The 20631-nt window shown below is 43.6% G+C and overlaps 1 protein-coding gene across 7 annotated transcripts in view; it reads right to left on the reverse strand.

Annotated features, from left to right (window-relative positions):
• The window catches only part of RBM47 (RNA binding motif protein 47), a 219258-nt gene extending 199163 nt beyond the window's left edge, over positions 1–20095 (reverse strand). For 4 of the 7 annotated variants that reach the window (XM_064366550.1, XM_064366606.1, XM_064366546.1 and 1 more), the window contains exon 1: positions 19183–19488. The gene's annotated coding sequence lies outside the window, so the exon portion shown is untranslated. The other 3 variants (XM_012474972.2, XM_064366558.1, XM_064366577.1) reach the window with 3 other exon arrangements.
• Between the last annotated feature and the right edge of the window lie 536 nt (positions 20096–20631).

The following is a 20631-nucleotide window of genomic DNA, read 5'->3' on the forward strand; positions in this document are numbered from 1 at the left end:
CTTCCATTTGTCCCTGCTTTTTCTATAAAGTACATGCTTTGCCCATGAAATAAAGTCCTTGACGTCTGGTTTCTTCTTGCCCTTCAACCTTATCTCTCTCTAGGTTCCAAGAATCCCTCCCCAAATGGCAACTACTTGTTTTTCATATCTCTGGATCTCATTTAAGACTCATTCAAGAATCATCTCTAATTCCTGAGCCAAATCACCTGTGTTCAACTCCCTGTTCTGCCCTTACTAGCTAAGTAACCCTAGGGAAGTTATTTAACCCTTCAGTGCCTTGGTCTTCTCATCTGCATATGGGGATCATAATTGTAGGCACTTCATAGTGTTCTTATGCAGATTCTATGAGTTCATCTTTGTAAAGTGTTTAGAACAGGACCAAGCACATAACTCATGCTGTGTGACATGGTTTGGCTGTGTTCACATTCAAATCTCAACTTGAACTGTATCTCCCAGAATTCCCATGTGTTGTGGGAGGAACCCAAGGGAAGGTCATTGAATCATGAGGACTGGGCTCTACCAGGCTATTCTCGTGATCGTGAATAAGTCTCACGAGATCTGATGGGTTTATCAGGGGTTTCCCCTTTTACCTCTTCTGCATTCTCTCTTGCTGCCACCATGGAAGAAGTGCCTTTCACCCTCCACCATGATTATGAGACCTCTCCAGCCATGTGGAACTGTTAAATCCAATTAACTGGTATGTCTTTCTCAGCAGCATGAAAACAGACTAATATATTATGTAAATGTTAAGTCTATTGAAAGTCTTATCTTTATGAGGAGTTCCCTAAACAGTTCCGTCATCCCCTGCTACACCTCCTCAGGTTAAACTGATGCTACTGATTCCTACCATAGCATCTAGAAAATTTCATGGCATTCATTTTTAATGCTTCAGTCTCTCTAGGTAAATGTAGGCACAAAATAAATGGTTTTCAGTGAATCACTGGATGGATAAATGAATATCTCCATTCTAGAAAGCACAAAAGAGTATTTTATTTTTGCTTACATGTCTCATTTAGTCTGTGAGCTTCAACAACCCAGAACACTTCTGATGCATTTTGTATCTCCAATGCCTGATACAGAAACCATATCCACTCAATGAATAAATGGTTAGAGCTGTTGCTACCGAAAACAAAACAATGACAAAAAAGCAAACTTGAAATCATTATTTAGGACTTGGGCAAAACCAGAGAGCATCTGAGATATCTATCTATCTATATACAGATATATATATAATGTATCTCCAATAAGACACATGAGAGGTACAACTAAAATAATCAAGCATTGAGTCTTGGCCTTCCATGCAAGACTCATGCCTCTTCAGAACAGAAGGATTAAGACTGAGATGGAATAGAATTCGAATGTTAAAAGAATGAAGGGTCAAGAGAGTTGAAATGAAGGTAAATAGGCTACCTGTAGGAGTCTGAAGGTGAGCTTCAGAGGGAAGAAAGTAAGTACTGCTTTAACAAGAAGTCCTGGGGAATCTGAATGAATTGGATCCTGATCATGGATCCATAACATGTGGGTGTGGAGAAATAATGGGATCTAAAGTCTGCATCTAACTGATATTCAAGAAGTATAGCTAGATGGCCGGGCCCAGTGGCTCATGCCTGTAATCCCAGCACTCTGGGAGGCCGACACAGGCAGATCACTTCAGGTCAGGAGTTCAAGACCAGCCTCTACTTAAAAAAAAAAAAAAATGAGCCAGGTGTGGTGGCGCATTCTTGTAATCCCAGCTATTTGGGAGGCTGAGGCAGCAGAACTGCTTGAATCCCGAAGGCGGAGATTGCAGTGAACCAAGATTGCACCACTGCACTTGCACTCCAGCCTGGGCAAGTGAGCAGGCCTCCATCTCAAAAAAAAAAGAAGCAGCATAGCTAGAAATTCTACGAATGACTTTGTCTAAAACATATTCTCTGAAGTCTGCTAGAGGCAGAAACTAGGAGGGGCAGTTCTTTAATCTGATCCAACAGGGCATTTGTAGGACTTTTGTGATCTTAAATGACCTGGCATAACACAAAAGGTAATCAAAGAATTTCCAAGCTTCTCAGTACACATCATTTTCCCATTTATTATCTGAAGGTATCTTATATACAGCAAAAATGAGAGCTCATTCAGCTGCATTTATTTCCATTACAAAGTCAAATCTAGAACCCATGTCAATTTCCAGAGGGATCTTCATCCACCTATGATCTCTATCCCCTAAGTTTCTGTTTCATTTCCTTTGATTGTAATTAATTTTTTATGGAAACTTAGGTAAACTCAGCTTCTCTCGGACAGGAAAAACTGCAAACACATTTATTTATCTTTCTTCCCCAAATCTACAGAACATCAAATATTGACCAAAATTATTTCTTCAAAGGAAAATGTCAGCCTGGTACATGGAGCTCATTTCTAGCCATCCTTGAATGTTTGCTGTGTTCCCAAAGCTGCTCACAGTCCAGCTCTACACCGGCATGTGTTCATTTAATATAAGTCTCTCTCCATGAAGCTCAAAGTACTGTACAAGGATTTTTTTTTTTTTTTTTTTGCTTTAAATGAAGTCAAGATACAGAATTAATAAAGCATACGACACCTTGATTTTAACCAAACCTAAACCTTTAAACTTCAGTCATCTTTAGGTCTGAAAAGATTCTACTAACAAACTTTCTCAAAGTCCAGCTTTGTCAGGAATCTATAAATATCAAAAAGTCCCAGCCAGGCGCAGTGGCTCTCACCTGTAATCCTAGCACTTTGGGAGGCCAAGGTGGGAGGATCACAAGGTCAGTTCAAGACCAGTCTGGCCAACACCGTGAAACCTCATCTCTACTAAAAATACAAAACTTAGCTGGGCGTGGTGGTGGGTGCGTGTAATCTCAGCTACTCAGGAGGCTGAGGCAGGCGAATCACTTGAACCCCGAAAGTGGAGGCTGCAGTGAGCTGAGATCGCACCATTGCACTCCAGCCTGGCCAACGGGGTGAGACTCCGTCTCAAAAAAAAAAAAAAAGTCCCTCAAAAAAAACAAAGTATACCAAAACTCTGTGGATACGCTAATGACATTAATACCCTCGAAAGAAAAATTCTTAGAATCTGAGAAGTAAACAGTGAAGTGACTGAATCCACTACAAAGGGAAAAATAAACTACGAAATGAGGACTTTTCTAGCAGGCTGCTGATAAAACACTTAACATCCTAAGAACAGAGTTCAGTTCAACTTTGTCACTGACTCTCTCCCCTAATACCTGCTTGGACCCTGAATCATCAGAAGAGAGATGAGTTTAATCCACTGGTGATAAAAACTAAAGAAAGGAATAACATTAAGGGTGTGTAAGACAGTAAGAACAGGCCAGTTTGGTGGCTCGTGCCTGTAATCCCAGTACTTTGGGAAGCCAGGGCAGGAGGATTGCTTGAACCAGAAGTTCAAGTCAAGCCTGGACAACATAGTGAGATCTCATCTCTTAAAAATTAAAATTTCTTTTAAAAAGGACAGTAGTGATTGTGGACAACAGCCTAGAATGTGGTTTCTCAGCGTCAGCCCTATGGACATTTGGGGCTTGATAATTCTTCATTGTGAGTGGCTCCCCGGACACTGCAGGATGTCCAGCAGTACCCCTGGCCTTTACCTACTAGATGCCAATAGCACCCAATCCCCACCCCCACTACTGCCTCCCACATTGTGACAACCAAAAACATCTCCAGACATCACCAAATGTTCTTTGGAAGACAAAATCTGGAACCACTGGTCTGGAACCACCCTATATACTAGCAATATTTACTATCTCAGAAGGGATCTGAGAGTTAAAAATCAAATCTGTAAGAACTTTGTAAGATTTGGAACAAGCCATCTAACCTAGCATTATTTCCTTCCTGCTACTTAAAGCCAAGTGACCATCCCCCATCCACCCCACCCTGATTTTCCCTTCGGACATTCAACGAACCAGCAACCTTTTACTGACTTGAATCATGAAAGTCAAAAGAATTAGAGAAAATTACATCTGTGAAAAACATAAGCCAAAGCCTAGTCCAAAATCTCCTCTCCCTTCTATCCAATTTTAAAAGTAAGGAAATGGCTGGGTGCAGTGACTCACGCCTGTAATCACAGCACTTTGGGAGGCCAAGGCGGGCGGATCGCCTGAAGTCGGGAGTTCAAGACCAGCCTGACCAACATAGAGAAACCCCCTCTCTACTAAAAATACAAAATTAGCTGGGCATGGTGGCGCATGCCTGTAATCCCAGATACTTGGGAGGCTGAGGCAGGAGAATCGCTTGAACCTGGAAGGCGCAGGTTGCAGTGAGTCGAGATCGCACCTTTACACTCCAGATTGGGTGACAGAGCAAAACTCAAACTCAAAAAAAAAAAAAAAAGTAAGGTAAGTGAAAGGCAGTGAGGAGAAGTGCCATGGCCAGGGTCAATTGTCTGAGGTGATATAAGCCAACGACAGATCTTGGTAGAAGACTGGGTTCTGGTCCAGAGACCTGATTTTTCCAAACCTGACCTTCAGGAAGCTTTACAAAAGTCTTGGCCAGGTGCAGTGGCTCACACCTGTAATTCCAACACTTTGACAGGCCAAGGGAATAGGATCACTTGAGCCCAGGAGTTTGAGACAAACCTGGGCAAAAGAAGGAGACCCCTATCTCTACAAAAAAAAATAAAAATAAAATAAAAATAGCTGAGCATTGTGGTACACACTTGTAGTCCCAGCTACTTATGAGGCTAAGATGGAAAGATCACGTGAGCCTAGAAGGTCAAAGCTGCAGTGAGCCTTGATTACACCACTGCACTCCAGCCTGGGCAACATGGTGAAAAGGACCCTGTCTCACACACACACAAAAGGGCCTCAATTCTGACCACCATTTACCTTGGGCAAGTTACTTGATAGTGCCTCATTTCTACACCTGTCAAATGAGGATAATTGTAAAACCTATTTCTCAGGGGTAGTTTTGTTGGTTAAATAAAATCATGGCCAGGTGCAGTGACTCATGCCTGTAATCCCAGCACTTTGGGAGACTGAGGCAGGAGGATCACTTGAACCCAGGAGATGGAGGCTACAATGAGCTATGATCACACCACTGCACTCCAGTCTGGGCAACAGAGCAAAACCCTGCCTCAAAAATAAATAAATAAAAATAAGAAACCAAGTATGGCATACAGCAGATACTCAATAAATGTTAGTCATGGCTGGGTGTGGTGGCTTGCTTGAGCTCAAGAATTGAAGACCAGCCTGGGAACATGGTGAAACCTTGTCTCAACAAAATACACAAAAAAAATTGCCAATCATGGTGGCTTGTGCCTGTGGTCCCAGCTATTTGGGAGGCCAAGGTAAGAAAATCTCTTGAACCCAGGAGGTCAAGGCTGCAGTAAGCTGAGATCATTCCACTGCACTACAGACTGGATGACAAAGTGAAACCCTGTCTCAAAAAAAAGAAAAAAAAAGTCATTATCCACACAAAGCCTCTTTCTTTCTCTACATGACTGTTCCAGGTACACCTTATACAGCTCCTCGCCAAAGTCACTTTCTTTTTTTTTTTTCCTCACCTGCAACTGTCTTATCAAATTATATGCTTTCTTATTAAAAACAGAATTTAGCCAGGCATGGTGGCTCACACCTGTAATTCCAGCACTTTGGGAGGCCAAAGTAGGTCAGGAGTTCAAGATCAGCCTGGCTAACATGTTGAAACCCCATCTCTACTAAAAATACAAAAATTAGCTGGGTATAATGGTGCATGCCTGTAATCCCATCTCTTGAGGCTGAGGCACAAGAATCACCTGAACACGGGAGACAGAGGTTGCAGTGAGCTGAGATGACACCACTGTACTGAAGCCTGGGCAATGGAGTGAGACTCCAACTCATAAATAAATAAATAAATGTGAAAACTTCAGGCACTTCATATCCTTCTGGAAACTGAACCCTCTTATGCAAAACCAAAAACCACACCATCTGTGGCTCAATTAAGCAATAATAAATAAAATTACATCTCATGGGCTCCAATGGCGTTAACATGACATTGGAGAATAAAACGCTACGGCCACTGACAGTTTCTAGAGCCATCGTTGCAAAGCATTATCCATCATAGCCTCTTCTACCTCCATCCAATTCTAATGCTTCATGACTTTTTAAAACATCACTTTTTGTTGGTCATTGCTTGAGACCAAAATATGGCCTTTTATTCCTATGAGTTTGCAAGTATATGCTCAATCTTTTTTTTTTTTTTTTTTTTTTTTTTCAGAATAATCTCTGCTTGGGAGGTTTCAGTGTGGTGCTAAAAACAAAGAGATAAAGCTTCCACCACTGTAAGCTCCAAAAGCCCTGTGCGTTGCTCACCCTAATATCCCCAGTGCTTGCTTTAGGTACTAGAAACTCAAAAACTTGGTATACTAGTGATACAAATCAGTGGCTTAAAGTGTGCCTATATCAGCTTTCTAATTTCTACCCACATAATATGCAAAAGAAGCACAGCAGACCCTTTTTACAAAGCTTACAAAAGTTAAGTAACAAACAGACACAAAATACATTTACATGTTCTAATGGATCCATTTTTACACTGTCAATATTTACAGCATGAATTTGCATGCCTTTCAGTGGTTAGAACTCACAAGGAAATCCACTGTTTCATCTTATATTTTCTTTTTTTCTTTTTTTTTTTTTTGGAGACGAGTCTCGCTCTCTTGCCCAGGCTGGAGTGCAATGGCACAATCTCGGCTCGTAACAACATCTGCCTCCTAGGTTCAAGTGATTGTCCTGCCTCAACCTCCCGAGTAGCTGGGATTACAGGCGCCCGCCACCATGCCTGGCTAATTTTTGTATTTTTAGTAGAGATAGAGTTTCTCCATGTTGGCCAGGCTGGTCTCGAACTCCTGACCTCAGGTGATCCACCCATCTCAGCCTCCCAAAGTGCTGGGATTACAGGCGTGAGCCACCGTGCTCAACTTCATTTTATATTTTCTTTCATCTTTCTCTTATTTGTTACGTGGGATGAATCTCTGTTCACACAACGATCTACACTTCATTTTTACTATTAAATATATATGGCATTTAATATTGTAAATTAAGTACATACACATGCTAAAAATATTAAATATCTTCCATGTTAAGTATATATAAATATACATGTACTTTAAATACATTTATATTAATATATGATTACATATTAAATATAGAACATAAATATTAAAATTTTAGTGAATATATGACTAATTTGAGCTATAAGATGACAGAAGCTATACTTATGTCTTTTTTTTTTTTAAGACGGAGTTTCGCTCTGTTACCCAGGCTGGAGTGCAATGGCGCAATCTCAGCTCAGTGCAACCTCTGCCTCCTAGGTTCAAGCCATTCTCCTGCCTCAGTCTCCTGAGTAGCTGGGAGTACAGGTGCCCACCACCACGCCCAGCTAATTTTTTTGTATTTTTAGTAAAGATGGGATTTCACTATGTTGGCCACACTGGTCTTGAGCTGCTGATCTCAGGTGATCCATCCGCCTCAGCCTCCCAAAGTACTGGAATTACAGGGATGAGGCACCGGGCCCAGTCACCTCGTTTTTTTAATGTTTGCGCCCCACCCCATTTCCCCATTACAGTTTCCTATACACCTATACACCCTAGATACTCAATTAGCATTATTTTGTCATTTGTGATATGTAAGTAAAGATCACATACTTTATATTTGCAAATGTGGACATAAAGAGAAATACTGAAATACAGAATAGTTGTCTAAAAGAATGTGAAGGGCCAGGCATGGTGGTTCACACCTGTAATCCCAGCACTTTGAGAGGCCGAGGGGAGCGGATTGCTTGAGCCCAGGAGTTCAAGACCAGCCTGGGCTACTCTGTCTCTACAAAAAATACAAAAATTTAGCCGAGCATGGTGATGCATGCCTGTAATCCCAGCTACTTAGGAGGCTGAGGTGGGAGGATGACCTGAGCCCAGGGAGGTCGAGGCTGCAGTGAGCCATGACTGTGCCACCGCACTCCAGCCTGGGCAACAGAGTAAGACCCTCAAAAAACAAAAAACAAAAAACAAAAAAGGAAAGAAAAACTGCTAGGCAGCCAGGCATGGTGATGTGCCTGTAGTCCCAGTTACCCAGGAGGCTGAAGAAGGATGACTGATTGCTTGAGCCCAAGACATTGCAGTAAGCTATGATCACGCCACTGTGCTCCAGCCTGGTAACAGAGTCACACCTTGTCTCTAAAAATAAAATAAAATAAGAAATAATATAATTTTTCTAAAAATGAATGCCAGGCACTAGAGGTGTCTCCTGCATTTTTGCTAGAGGCACTGGATATAAAAGGGAAACTTTTGGCCAGGCGCGGTGGCTCACGCCTGTAATCCCAGCACTTTGGGAGGCCGAGGTGGGTGGATCACGAGGTCAAGAGATCGAGACCATCCTGGTCAACATGGTGAAACCCTGTCTCTACTAAAAATACAAAAAATTAGCCAAGTGTGGTGGTACACACCTGTAGTCCCAGCTAGTCGGGAGGCTGAGGCAGGGGAATTGCTTGAACTTGGGAGGCGGAGATTACAGTAAGCTGAGATGGCACCACTGCACTCCAGCCTAGAGACAGAGTGAGACTCCATCTAAAAAAAAAATCAATAAAAGGGAAACTTCCAGCATCTCCTTGGGATGTTTGAACAGGAATCTCAGTAAACATGCCCAAAATTGAGCTCTTGATCTCCCCTACCTGCCTCAGACTTGTTCTCCCCCTGTCTCTGCCATCACAGCCAGCAACACAGGTCAAAATCCCTCATCCTCAGCCCTCCCTCCAGGCCATCACCACATCTTGCTATTTCTGCCAGCCATTGCCAGCCTCAGACTCAGCTTGTAAGAGACAGGTGGATACACAGAAGAAATCACATGCAGGCCACTGGCTCTCTCCACTGTCACCACCACCCCAAAAAGGAACTCCTGGACAGCCACAGTGGCTCACACCTATAATGTCAACACTTTGGGAGGCCAAGGTGGATAGATCACTTGAGTCCAGGAATTCAAGACCAGCCTGAGCAGGTTCCCATAGTGGAACCCTGTCTCTACAAAATAAAAAAAATCAAAAAATTGGCTGGGTGCAGTGGCTCACCCCTATAATCCCAGCTCTTTGGGAGGCCAAGGCGGGTGGATCACTTGAGGTCAGGAGTTCGAGACCAGCCTAATCAACATGGTGAAACCCTGTCTCTACTAAAAATACAAAAATTAGCCAGGCGTGGTGGCATGCATCTGTAATCCCAGCTACTCGGGAGGCTGAGAAAGGAGAATCGCTTGAACCCAGGAGGCAGACGTTGCAGTGAGCCAAAATCACACCACTGCACTCCAGCCTGGGTAACAGAGCAAGACTCAGTCTCAAAAAAAAAAAAAAAGTCTGTATCTAGGCAAGAAAAATAAGTCCTTTCAATGTATCTAGTTTAAACCAATTTAATTCGTATTTACTGGTTCTGTATTTTGGTAAATAATTACCACCAGCTCCCTCTACATGGTATGTTATCAAAGACAAGTCTAATTTAACATTTATATGCTATTCATTTTTTCTTTTTTAATTTTTTTTTTAATAGAGGAGAGGTTTTGCCATGTTGCCCAGGCTAGTTTTTAACTCCTGGGCTCACGCAATCCGCCCACCTCGGTTCCCCAAAGTGTTGGGATTACAGGCGTGAGCCACTGAGCCCAGCCCTGCTATTCATTTCCAATGTCTCATTCAGCACATATGGTAAGAAACATGATGATCTGCAGAAAGAACTATGAACAGTAGCTCTTTGTTTATTAGGTATAATTTGTGTGTGTGTGTTTTAAACTCCTCAACAAATTGTGATGATGTCTTCCAAATCAATTTAGAAGGAAAGAAAAACCCAAAATCCAAATAATTCTAAATCAGCCACAAACCATGATTGACAATATTAAGAAATAACTAAATCCAGGCTCTTCATCTATGATCAGTAGACTTTACGTACTATCGCTTTTTTTTTTTTTTTTTTTTTTGAGATGGAGTTGCCAGGCTGGAATGCAGTGGTGCAATCTTGCCTCATTGTAACCTTGGCCTCCTGGGTTCAAGCGATTCTCCTGCCTCAGCCTCCCAAGTAGCTGGGACTACAGGGGCATGCCACCACGCCTAGCTAATTTTTATATTTTCGTAGAGATGGTATTTCACCATGTTGACCAGGATGGTCTCAATCTCTTGACCTCGTGATCCACTTGCCTCAGCCTCCCAAAGTGCTGGGATTACAGGCATGAGCCACTACGCCCAGCCACTACTGCCTTTTTTTTTTTTACTGCAAAGAACCTTCCTGGATTCTATACTACCTTCAAGATGGGTTGTAGGGTCCCCAAGCCTAGTAGCCACGGGATTCCACCAGCAACCAGGGAAGCCCTTTTCAGTGAATTATGGATCTAAACAAGGCAAATGAATGCAGAGAGGGAGCTGTGCCTCCAAAGGCCAAGAAAAGCAATTTTGTCAAACCTAGGTAATTGTCCAAAGGAGAGAACAAAACCAATACTAGCAAACAAGCATGACAGATGAGAGAATTGTCTTGCCACTCAGTAAAACGAAAGATCAAGTATTTGTACAAAGGTTCTGGGGGAAAATTAAAGACTCAAACAATGACTCTAGCACTTTCGTTCTGTGCCAGGTCAAGGCAAAAATACCTAATTGAGCTCTACAACTGAGAACAATCTGTATGGAATCCTGTAGCAGCAGTTGGCACTTATGATAACCTCAAAGTTGAAAAGAGATAGTTAAGAAAATTTGTCTTGACAGTTACTTTCAGAACAATCATTAATTATAATTAAATGACAATAGAAAAGGTGATAAATGATATAGTAACACAAGTCAGTCAAGTGTAATTATCCGTAGGGCATGCAATTCAGGGTTCAAAACAGAGGGCTATACATTTAGATATAAATCACAAAAAGATTGCCAAAGAGGAGGCTTTGATTTGGAAACAGGGAAGCTCTGAAATGGGGAAGTACTGAAATGATTGCGACATCCCCACATTTGGCCCTGCCTTGAACGTTACTTAGTCATCAGCCTCCATCAAGGACTTGTGGTGGCAGAGAAAATAAACCACAGAAAACATGGCAGCCTCCCGGGAGAGGTCTGGGAGAAAACCCATGCTCATTCAGAAAGGTGTGTTCGAGGTTGTATTTCGAGTAAACACTTTCGGTCACACCTAAAATGTATAAAAAGCCTGTGTGTCTTATTCATTCCACAAATATTTATGGAGTACCTACACTGTGGCAGACGCTGCTCTAATGTGCTTGGGGTATATCAATGAATGAAGCAGACATTTTAGTCAGGGAGAGATAGACAATAGGTCATACAATTACATAGCATGCTGCAAAGTGATAAATACCAGAGAGAGCAGGGTAGGGAGACAGAGAATGCAAGCAGGAAGGAGGAATTACTGTTTTAACCAGGAAGAGGCAGAGCAAAGACTTGAAGGAGGTGAGGGAGTGAAGCATGGAGATATCTGGGGATGATGGTTCAGTGATCGGGACAGCCAGTGCACAGACCCTGTGGTATGAATGCGCTGGGTACACCCCATCAAGAAAATGAGTGTGGTTAAAGCAAAGGGAGTAAGCATGTGCATGGTAGGAGGTGAGCTTAAAGAGATGATGGGGCTGGAAATAAAGTCACTCTCTGGCTTTTGAGTGAGATAGAGAGGCTCTAGAAAGTTTTCGGCAGGGGACTGACACGATCTGACTTCTGTTTTAAAAGAGTCACTCTGGCCAGGTGAGGTGACTCATGCCTGTAATCCCAGCACTTTGGGAAGCCAAGGTGGGTGGATCGCTTGAGGCCAGGAGTTAGAGACCAGCCTCACCAACATGGTGAACCTCCATCTCTACTAAAAATACAAAAATTAGCTGGGCATGGTGGTGCACGTCTGTAATCCCAGCTACTCGGGAGGCTGAGGCAGGAGAATCACCAGAACCTGGAAGGCAGAGGTTGCAGTGAGCCAAGATCATGCCACTGCACTCCAGCCTGGGTGACTGATTGAGACTCCATCTCAAAAAAAAAAAAAAGTCACTTGGATACTGGGTAAAGAAATGAGTGTGGGGAGAGCAGTGAGGGCAAAGGTGGAAGCAGGGGAGCAGGTAAGCAGATTCTGGAGAACCATCCACCCTCCCATGACTAGCTCTAGCCAATGGAGAAAGGGCAAGACCTTTCATACAGGACCAGGGTGTATGAGAACATGGGTGTTACCATTTAATTTCAGGGTCTGTGTGCCTCCTGCAGTTCCCACCGGAGAAGTGACTCCTAGGTTTCACACCGGGCTTGTTCGTATCACATGAGCTGGCAGTTTCTGTTTACTCATTGGCAAACTGACATATACCTTAAGGTAGATCCGGGAACCCACAATGTGGGACACCAAGCAAAAGAGGTCCCTGGGCCAAACTACTGTTTGCACCAAATAGGAGGGGCTAACTTGTTATTGGATTTCCCTTTGCTCTGCAAATAGGATTTCACTAGAGGCAATTCTTCCAATACTTTTTCAGCCACCTGTCCTTCCTCATCTCTTTTCCTTAACTAGGAGTACACCATCAGCCCACCAGAAAAACCACACTGCTGTGGCTCATTCATATTCACCTAAGATTGCCCTTTCACTCTTGGATTTCTTGGTTGACTCTTCCTATTTTTTAGAGGCGAGATCTCACTATGTGACCCAGGCTGGAGTGCAGTGTGGCTAGTCACAGGCGCAATCATAACACACTAAAGCCTTCAACGCTGTCATCAAGCAATGCTCCTGCCTCAGCCTCCCAAGTAGCTGGGACCACAGGCATAAACCACCATGCTCAGATCTTTAATCTCCCTAATTTTGAGAAAATGTGCTTTTTTCCTTCTAATAGCTACCAATAAGTTCCTTCTAATAATGACCTAATAAGTTTTTTCTAATTATAAAAAAAATGTACTTTTTTCACCTCATCATTGCTTATTGGCAACTCTCACCCTTTTAAAGGTCATTAAAGCCAGGCGCGGCGGCTGTGCCTGTAGTCCCAGCTACTCGGGAGGCTGAGGTGGGAGGATCGATTGAGCCCAGGAGTTCTGGGCTGTAATGTGCTATGCAGATCTGGTGTCTGCACTAAGTTCGGCATCAATATGGTGACCTCCCAGGAGCGGGGAACCACCAGGTTGCCTAAGGAGGTGTGAACCGGCCCAGGTGGGAAATGGAGCAGGTCAAAACTCCCGTGCTCATCAGTAGTGGGATCACCCCTGTGAATAGCCACTGCACTCCAGCCTAGGCAGCATAGCGAGACCCCATCTCTAAAAAAAAGAAAAAAATTTTTTTAAAAATAAATAAAGGATATTAAAGAACAGACAAATAGGTACAAACTTGGTTGTCTTGTTTGTTCGTTTCGAGATGGAGTCTTGCTCAGTTGCCCAGGCTAGAGTGTAGTGACACAATCTTGGCTCACTGCAACCTTCACCTCCTGGTCTCAACGGATCCTCCCACCTCAGCCTCCCGGGTAGCTGGGACTACAGGCATGCACCACCAGGCCTGGCTAATTTTTGCATTTTTTGTAGAGTTGGGGTTTTGCCATGTTGCCCAGGATGGTCTCGAACTCCTGGGCTCAAGCGATACACCAGACTTAGCCTCCACAAGTGCTGGGATTACAGGTATGAGTGACCACGCCTGGCCCAGATAAATTTATTTAATCCTTATAACAACCCTGTGAAGTAGGCATTTTATAGTTAGGGAAACTGAGTCACGGAGGTTTTTTGTTTTTTGGGTTTTTTTTTTTTTTTTGAGACGGAGTTTCGCTCTTGTTACCCAGGCTGGAGTGCAATGGCGCGATCTCGGCTCACCGCAACCTCTGCCTCCTGGGTTCAGGCAATTCTCCTGCCTCAGCCTCCTGAGTAGCTGGGATTACAGGCACGCACCACCATGCCCAGCTAATTTTTTGTATTTTTAGTAGAGACGGGGTTTCACCATGTTGACCAGGATGGTCTCGATCTCTTGACCTCGTGATCCACCCGTCTCGGCCTCCCAAAGTGCTGAGATTACAGGCTTGAGCCACCGCGCCCGGCTTTTTTTTTTTTTTTTTAAGTTAACCTACCTAAAGTCACATGAAATAAGTGGCAGAGCTAAGATTGGAACCAAGACAGTCTATGCTCCTAGCCACGCTGCTACAAAGTGTGAATTTAGTATGAATAGCCATCCTTTCCCCAAAATCTGCATATTTACTCTAGCTAAACCCCTTTTCTTTCTCTCCATATGTATGAAACTTTGCTGATTACCCTAAGAACAAACCAGCCCACAGAGCTGAGCTCTCCTCCATGCCAGCATGTGCAGCTTTTGCCTTTTATAATCTAACTAAATTCTAAGGTAAAACCACAACCACCTCATTCTTCCCTGGACAAGTCTAAAATAGCAAGATCACATCCTCATGGAGACATAGATCATAGATATTAGCTGGTAGGACATAAAACAAAAAAACAAAAAACAACACAAACATTAAGCCATTGCATTTTCTGTTAACAAGCTGCAGAGCCCCATTGAGTTTTCTGTGTCACCAAACCCTCCCAGTGGTAGTTACACAAAGGCAACTTTGTCTTGAGAAGGCTACTGGGAAGATGGGCCTAATCTTGGCAAGGGTTTGGTGTACCGAGAACCATGTTATTATTTTTAAAACTAAATGACAACACACAAAAAGAAATATTATTTAAGCCATCTTTTCTTTTCTTCTTTTTTTTTTTTTTTTTTTGAGACAGAGTCTTGCTCTGTCGCCAGGTTGGAGTGCAGTGGCACGATCTCGGCTCACAGCAACAACCTCTGCATCCCAGGTTCAAGTGATTCTCCTGCCTCAGCCTCCCGAGTAGCTGGGACTACAGGTGCCTGCCACCAAGCCCAGCTCATTTTTATATTTTTAGCAGAAACACGGTTTCATCATATTGGCTAGGCTGGCCTCGAACTCCCGACCTTGTGATCCACACACCTCAGCCTCCCAAAGTGCTTGAGATTACAGGCTCGAGCCACTGTGCCCGGCCTAAGCCATCTTTTCAAAAGTCACAGTGCTATTATCCTTACCAACATAGAACCCTACTTTTTGAAACATGAATGGTTTACCGGAGCTTGCAAGGCTCAAATACACGTTTTCAGAATAGGAATCAAATTGATCTAAGAGAAGTAACACCTGAAAAAACCGTGTCCATTTTGTACTTCAGTACTTTTTCTTTTTCTTGGGGCATGTGAAATGCTTTACAAACTCTATTGAGGCCCATGACTCGGTGCTCTGAAAGGTAGGTACTTTTTATTATAATTTTAATACGCTGGCAGGTACAGGTGTCCTGTTCCATTTCAGCGGCACAATGCCCTGCATTCATTGTATACTCACCCACTGCCCATTGGTACATATACTTAACTCTTGCTCACCCGTAAGTGGATTATCCATAGCGTCTGGGTACAGGTTGTCTTCAACTCCAGTTGGTGGCTACTCAGGAAGTATGAGCAAAACTGACCATTTCTCAAAGCAAGGCACAATCAGGAAGCCAAAGCTGTCAGCAACTCCCCTTTCATTCAACATACGCCCACCAGGAACCCACTATGGCCTTCGTGCAGGACCACCAGGTTCATGAGAACCACAAACAGATAGTATCCCCAAAGACAAACACTGTGATTAGAAGAGGCTGGATGCTGTTTCCTTGATTAATGTGGCTGAGTGTAATCTATAAATAAAGCGCACATTTTGTAGAACCAGGAATCTCCTGAGACCAAAAGATTGATATTTTCCTAAAACACAAAGGGTTTTCAGGGTTACACTAGCACTTTGTCTTCTCCTGATGCCATCTCCTCGAAATGGCCTTCAGAAAAGCAGAGATTGTGCTTTTGACTTCTAAAATGACTCCTCTCTAAAAGCTCTGATAGGGTATTCCGAAAGAGCTACTAATCACTTCTATGCGATCAGCTTATTTGTGCATTTTATTTTACAAACACACAAACTATGTACATCTAGACACACCCACAAATCATTTTTTACATAAACTAAGTTCCTATGAAGACAAAAATGGAAGATTCACAACAACGAAAAAGTGTTCCTATTAAATATGTACGTTACATAAACTGAGCTGTGATTCTCTTCTTTTTTCAGGAGTCCTTAAATCACACAGAAAGTAGAGGAAAGGCAAAGAGTCAGAGTATGGTTGAAGGGTTTGCGCCTTTTGTAATCAGTTTACTTTTGGTTGTACCAAGAGATGATTATCTTGAATTCATTCAAACTAGTGTCTATTGCAGTACACTACGAACATCTGAATTACAAAAGGGGAGGAGGAGCCTCCCATTCCCACAGTTGCTAGTTTACCTGCAATGCTTTGAGGATATGGATAATCTCCATGTGAGTTTTCTGGTAAATTCCACACTAGGACCACATTCAGAACGTACCTGTTTCTTGGCCATGTATTCCTCTAGACACTCTCTCCCTTTCTACTTTCACTGGAAAATGAAAGTTTTCCTTCCCCACAACATTTTCAGAGCAAAAGATAAGAGATCCATAAAAGAAAGTGGTCATTGACTTCAAATGGGGGAGACGGCCCTCCCCACCGCCTCTCCCCCCATACAGATGCAGATAGAATAGATGGGGAAGCAACTGTGAGAGAAACACAAACAATCAGAACTCGAGCTCAGACAATCTCAGGAGTTTTACCGACGGGATGATTCAGGGCCACACACAAAAAATGGCAGCGTGCCATTTCCCCTTGAATATCTCCAGCATAAGATGTTCCCAACAACTTGAGGTGGCAACTGCGCAATTAGTTACTGATCATTTCTCTGACAATTATCTGGAGGCTCCAAAGGCCTCCTATCTTGAAACCCAAGTCATCTCTGCATTGCTATTATTGAAAATCTTTACCCAGTTGCTCTTTGAAGCCATTACTCAGAGCGGTAATGCTGTGACTAACACACACCTTTTATGATATTAAAGCAGAAAATCAGCATCATCATTAAGACACCGAGACTGTTTCTAAGAGGGAAAGAAAATATTTCCCCTAATCAGGCCAGTAGCTGAAATACTGCAGTACAACATTTAGGTTGGAATCAACTGTGACAAGCACTTAAAGCTGCATTTAATGTCTTCACTGTAACTTCATATAAGTATGGCACACAAATTCTACCTTCATTCTAAACGTATCCTTTATTCTAAATCTCATGAATCCCAAACTTAAACCCTCTTGAGAGTAAGTTCCCCTCCCTCCCCCCGACCCCCACTCCCGCGAATTATGTATCTTGTGGGATAACCAAATCACAGTTCCACTTGAGCCTGGGTCCGATTTTAAGAAAGTCTCCCTCCCTTCACCCTTGTATCCATTCCCCTGGCCTTTTCTGAAAAATCAGGAGACTTAAAGTGCGGAGGTGGAAACTTACTGAAATAGCCAAATGCTTTTCTATAGCAGTGAAAGCTCAACCATTTGGGAAGTGATTTAATCTTGAGCTCCAGAGCAGAACTTGAAAAGCAAATTAAATCCTTCTGTAAGAAAATAATTTCATCTACTTTAACCTAATCTTTAAAAAAAATCATTACCTAGACCAGTAAACCAAACAGTCTAATATGAATGTTCTCATCATGTGAGGAAAAAAAATGTGAGTAGTCTTTAACACTAACTAGAGCAAGTATACAGAACACGTGTCCAGAAGCATATAGCTCCCTTGCTTTCTGTCTTTATTTCATCCTCAGTATCACCACTGCTTTGGGCAGAATTCTTTCAACATTTAGTCTAGAGCAGCACAGTGAGTGTAGGGATCAAAAATAAATATGTTGACTATTAAAAATATAGAGATTGACAAAAAATGATGATAAACTCTCAATCCTACAAACTTCTGTAAATGCAAAAACCAAGAGAAAGATAATAAATCTTTAATAATTGATTGATATTCAGAAACTCTTGATCTGATGAATTTCAGCATGGCCTACCTAGTCTGGTAAAGGACAGCAGAGCTAGGCTTATTTCTTCATTTGACACATACTGAAAGTTAATAATGAAGCTAGGTGCTTGGGTCATTTCTGAGACCCCATCCTTCCAGTATGCAGTAATTTAAGTCAAAGAGGCCAACAGTGTGTATATTAGAACAAGGTGAAGGGTAAGGTAGACCAGAAAAAATATTAAAACCTAAACCTTTCTTTTCTTCCTTCTGTTTTCCTTTCAGACTGGGCTAGTTTTAGTTCCTTCCAAGACTTCCAATTCAGCAATCTGACAAAGATCATTGTTTAAATGAATAGCAACACAAACTCCCACAAAGTGTTCCCTTAGCCTCTAGGTTGACTACTTCGGTTTGTCTAGAGGTTGAGTGTTACGCCGCTGACTTTCACCATTTAGAATCGGCACCTGCAATTCTCAAACGCTCTGGGTCTAACTGCCAACCTTTTGAGCTCAAAACTTCGGCAATCCCTTCAAGTTGGGTTGTCAACCCTTTGCTTCCCCTCCCCTGAGAAATTCGTATGACCGTGCCTTAAAACTTTTAAAGAATACATTTTTAAATCTATATTCCTGGTAGAGAAAACTGAATGAGTCATTAAAATACTACCAGGAAGAAAAAAAGGTTTGATTTTTCAGTTCAGTGTGGTAATGGCCTCTAAGTACCTTGAAGATGGTATCTTCCTATCACTTACGCCTTGGGACAGTAACCAGGAGTGGATGAACTTTTACCTAATTAAAAAATGAGTCATCTATCTGAAAAAATTCCACTTCCATTTATTTTATCTGATTTCTTAAATATCCGGTTGACTGCTAGTTTGTCAGATGTCATAATTCGTCAGTCCTGCCCTTTTCTACGGGTTGAATTTTTAATTTGAAACAACTACACCTCCATCGAGTGTTACTTTCAGAGGTAAATTACTGCAGGAAGACCCCCCTCTGCCTTGGTTAACACTTAAATGAGATGCCTCCCGTCCAGGACGCTTCCCCAAACACACTGTAATAATCTAAGTCTAAAGTCACCTGTGCTTCTGGGCGGTCCAATCATGTATTTTCAAGAGTGAAAAAAAAATCAGTTTCTTTTATGGAAAGAGATTCATCACTACAGGAAACACGATGGGGCTGAGTGTATACGATTATCTGCTTTCCCAGAAGTTGACCCTTTTATTCCCACTAAATATACTGAGAGACAGGACAGTGATAGCATGAGGGATAAGGGCTAAAGAGAGAAGAAAAAGAAAAAATATTATATACTTCAAAAATCGGGACCCAAACGTAAGATTAAGGGACAATAGTTAGAAGGACTACCAAAAATCACCTTACCTTTCCTTGTTAAGTTTTTGGAGCCGCCCACTTCAGAAATTAACATCACAGCCCAGGAGCAACTTACACAGCTAGTAAGTCACCTACAACATCTTCGCCGCCGCCCTCTTTTTAATGTAAAACCAAAATAAGGAAAGTCCAGCGACTCCCCACCGCGCCGCTTAAAGCAACAGAGCGTTTTAGGCTTAACTCCCAAGCTCTGGGAATTCCAGCGGGTCGGAATTGCTTAACCTTGGAGACCTGCAAAGAGAAAGTCTCCAGGAGGACCGCTCCCCAAACCCCGGCTTCTATCCCAAGCTGCTCATTCCACGGTGGAAAGCGGGAGCGGCGACCCGAAGGCGGCGGAGCTCTCTGGTGCTCAGCTCCCGAGACTGGGAGCGCGCGGCGGTTCCACCCGCAGAGCGGCGCCAGGTCCCGGCTGCGTGGGGCGCTGCGCTCGGGAGCGCTCGGCGTCTGGTCTGCGGGCCCTTCCCGGTTCCCTCCCTCTCTCCTCCCGCCGCCCGCCCCCTGCCGAGGCCATCCGCCTCACAGTAGCGAGGTTGTCTCTCGTCTACTCCCTTCCCTTAAACTCACCAAACCAGATTTTTACTCCCAACACCGGCAACTTCCCGTAAATCTGCCCTGAAATTGTATCCTGCTCGCTGAGCCTCGCCTGGCGAAAGGCCAGTGCCACATTCCTGTTGTTTTTTTAGGAGCGCAGATACCTTTGCTGAAGGTTCAAAGAAAATCGGCCTTGATGAGAGAGATTGGGGGCCTTGACCAGACGGACTTCTCTCCCCGCCCCAAAAGTCACATGCCTTTCAGACACCCAGAAGTGGCACCTGCTCCACCTGGGAACGTGCGTCCGGGTCAGACGCCCGGGCCCCGTCGGGCTGTTCCAAGAAACCCCGCCATGGAGGAATCAGGAACCTGCTGTGGAATCTCAAGCCGACTGGAACCGCCCCGCTCCCCTTCTTCCCCCAAGTAAAGAAGTCGCTGGACGAGGTGGAATCTCTGCGCCCCCCGGATGCCGGGGGAGAGCTCCCGGGACGTCCTTACCTGGGGACGAGCATGGCTTGGCCGCGCGCAGGCAGGAGCGTCACGCGGACGGGGCCCTGACCTTTGCCTGGGCCTTCGCAGCAGGGCCTGGGGCCTGGGCGCTGCTCGTTCAGAAGTGGCTCATTTTAATGCGCTCTGACCTAAAGTTGCGGCTGGTTTCTAGAAAGGGAACAAAAAACACTGCACTGAGAAACAGCAGCCAAGCCCTCGCTTCACCTTGCCTGCTCTCTGGGGAGTTGGCTCGAACCCCCACCCCGTTCCCATCCCAAAGAAACCCAGAAGTCCGCAATCTGCGCCCCACCCCCTTCGCCTTACCTGTTTATACAAGAGTTAAGGAGCCTCCCGCATTTCAGTGGAGCGCTAAGCCTGTTTGTAGGCGCGGAATCGGCCAACAGGAATCGAATTCTGTGA

This window comes from Aotus nancymaae, unplaced genomic scaffold (genome assembly GCF_030222135.1).
Source record: "Aotus nancymaae isolate 86718 unplaced genomic scaffold, 86718_ANA_hifiasm-v0.15.2.pri h1tg000006l, whole genome shotgun sequence".
Lineage (NCBI taxonomy): Eukaryota > Metazoa > Chordata > Mammalia > Primates > Aotidae > Aotus > Aotus nancymaae.